The sequence below is a fragment of the Arachis hypogaea genome, chromosome 10, assembly GCF_003086295.3.
Source record: "Arachis hypogaea cultivar Tifrunner chromosome 10, arahy.Tifrunner.gnm2.J5K5, whole genome shotgun sequence".
Classification (NCBI taxonomy): domain Eukaryota; kingdom Viridiplantae; phylum Streptophyta; class Magnoliopsida; order Fabales; family Fabaceae; genus Arachis; species Arachis hypogaea.
Window position 1 is genome coordinate 83,581,287 of NC_092045.1, and position 2,961 is coordinate 83,584,247.

At 35.3% G+C, this 2,961-nt stretch overlaps 1 non-coding gene across 1 annotated transcript; it reads right to left on the reverse strand.

Moving 5' to 3' along the window:
- Positions 1–2,099: 2,099 nt before the first annotated feature.
- On the reverse strand, positions 2,100–2,207 carry LOC112719346 (small nucleolar RNA R71). The gene has a single exon (XR_003161650.1). It is a non-coding gene; the product is annotated as a small nucleolar RNA R71 (small nucleolar RNA).
- Positions 2,208–2,961: the final 754 nt, after the last annotated feature.

Genomic DNA, 2,961 nt, shown 5'->3' on the forward strand with positions numbered 1-2,961 from the left:
TGTGATAAGGAGTTGAGATTGCAATTGAGCGTATCATGTTGATGGCGCCATTGATGATCACAATTTCGTGCACCAAGTTTTTGGCGCCGTTGCCGGGGATTGTTTGAGTTTGGACAACTGACGGTTCATCTTGTTGCTTAGATTAGGTATTTTTCAGAATTTTTAAGAATGAATTCTAGTGTTTCAAGGTGATATTCTTATCATCACCAAAGCTGATTGATCTTCATCAATTTAGCTCTTGAATGTAATGTCCTGCTGAAGCTTGGCTAGCCATGTCTAATTCCTTTAGACTAAAGCTTTAGACTAACATTGCATGATTCCTGGAATTCTTATTAAAAATTTTGAATGTCTTTATTTTCTTCTCCATATAATTTTTGAAAAAACAAAAGAAAATTACAAAATCATAAAAAACCAAAAATATTTCTTGTTTGAGTCTAGTGTCTTATTTTAAGTTTGGTGTCAATTGCATGTTTCTATTCTTCTTGCATTTATCATGTGTCTTCAGTGATCTTCAAGTTCTTCTTGATGATTTACTTGCTCTGATCTTTAAATTCTCTTGTCTTGAATGTTTTGTTGTTTCTCATATGCATTCTCATTTTGTTAGTGTCAGTAGTATACAAACTTCTAAGTTTGATGTCTTGCATGCATTGTTTATTTGATTTTAGTTGCATTTTGATTTTTTCTCATCATTAAAAATCCAAAAAAAAATTTTAATTTGTGTCTTTTCAAGTCAATAATGCAGAGAATTGAAGATTCAGAACATACAGCAGATGAATTACACAGAAAAAGCTCAGCGTTCAAAACGCCCAATGAAGAAGGAAAACTGGCGTTTAAATGCCAGCCAGGGCACCTGGCTGGGCGTTTAACGCCCAAAAGGGTAGCATTTTGGGCGTTAAACGCCAAAATGTATACCATTCTGGGTGTTTAACGCCAGAATGGCACAAGAAGGAAGATTTTGTTTTTAACTCAAATTTTTTTCAAGTTTTCAAAATTTTTCAAAATCAAATCTTTTTCAAATCATATCTTTTCAATCATATATTTTCAAAATCAATTTCTTTCCATTTTCAAAAATACTTGCTAACAATTAATGATTTGATTCAACATTTCAAGTATGTTGCCTTTTCTGTTGAGAAAGGTTTAATGTTTGAATCATATCTTTTCTTGTTGGCCAAGTCATTGATTTTAAAAATTAAATCTTTTTAAATTGTTTCTCAATCATATCTTTTCAATCACATCTTTTTAAAAACCATAACTTTTCAATCATATCTTCTTAATCACATCTTTTTCAAAATAAGGTTTCAATCATATCTTTTTGATTTCTAATTTCAAAATCTTTTTCAAAAATCACTTAATTTCTTTCCCACTCTTAGTTTTCGAAAATCATCAATCAATTTTCAAAATTCTTTTTCAAAATCTTTTAACTTATTTTCGAAAATTCTTCCCTTCTTCTCACATCCTAATTCTTCTACCTCCTCCTTCTAATCCTCTGACACCTCAAGGAATCTCTATACTGTGACATAGAGGATTTCATATTTTCTTGTTCTCTTCTCTTTCATATGAGCAGGAGCAAAGACAAAAGCATTCTTGTTGAGGCTGACCCTGAACCTGAAAGGACGTTGAAGCGAAAGCTAAGAGAAGCTAAAGCACAACTCTCTGTAGAGGACCTAACAGAAATCTTCAAAGAAGAAGAATCTATGGCAGTCGAAAACAACAACAATGCCAACAATGCAAGGAAGGTGCTGGGTGACTTTACTGCACCTACTCCTGACTTCTATGGGAGAAGCATCTCTATCCTGCCATTGGAGCAAACAACTTTGAGCTTAAGCCTCAATTAGTTTCTCTAATGAAACAGAATTGCAAGTTCCATGGACTTCCACTGGAAGATCCTCATCAGTTTTTAGCTGAATTCTTGCAAATCTGTGACACTGTCAAGACTAATGGGGTTGACCCTTGAGGTCTACAGACTTATGTTATTCCCTTTTGTTGTAAGAGACAGAGCTAGGATATGGTTGGACTCACAACCTAAAGAAAGCCTGAACTCTTGGGAAAATCTAGTCAATGCCTTCTTGGCAAAGTTCTTTCCACCTCAAAAATTGAGTAAGCTTAGAGTGGAAGTCCAAACCTTCAGACAGAAGGAAGGTGAATCCCTCTATGAAGCTTGGGAAAGATACAAACAATTGATCAGAAAGTGTCCTTCTTACATGCTTTCTGAGTAGAGCATCATAGGTATCTTCTATGATGGTCTGTCTGAACTGTCCAAGATGTCATTGGATAGCTGATGAGCGGATATTTTATACGCTTTTTGGGGGTAATTTCATGTAGATTTTAGCATGTTTTAATTAGTTTTTAGTAGAATATTATTAGTTTTTAGGCAAAAATCATATTTCTGGACTTTACTATGAGTTTGTGTATTTTTCTATGATTTCAGGTATTTTCTGGCTGAAATTGAGGGAGCTGAGCAAAAATCTGAGTTAGGCTGAAAAAGGACTGCTGATGTTGTTAGATCCTGACCTTCCTGCACTCGGAATGGAATTTTTGGAGCTACAGGAGTCCAATTGACGCGCTCTCAATTGGGTTGGAAAGTAGACATCCAGGGCTTTCTAGCAATATATAATAGTCCATACTTTACGCGAAGATAGACGACGTAAACTGGCGTTCAACGCCAGTTCCATGTTGTAGTCTGGCGTCCAACGCCAGAAACAAGTTACAAATTGGAGTTCAACGGCAAAAACAGGTTACAACCTGGCGTTGAACGCCCAAAATAGCCCAGGCACGTGAGAAGCTTAAGTCTCAGCCCCAGCACACACCAAGTGGGCCCCAGAAATGGATTTCTGCACTATCTATCATAGTTTACTCATTTTCTGTAAACCTAGGTTATTAGTTTACTATTTAAACAACTTTTAGAGACTTAATTTGTATCTCATAATATTTTCAAATCTGAATTTTATACACTTTGACGGC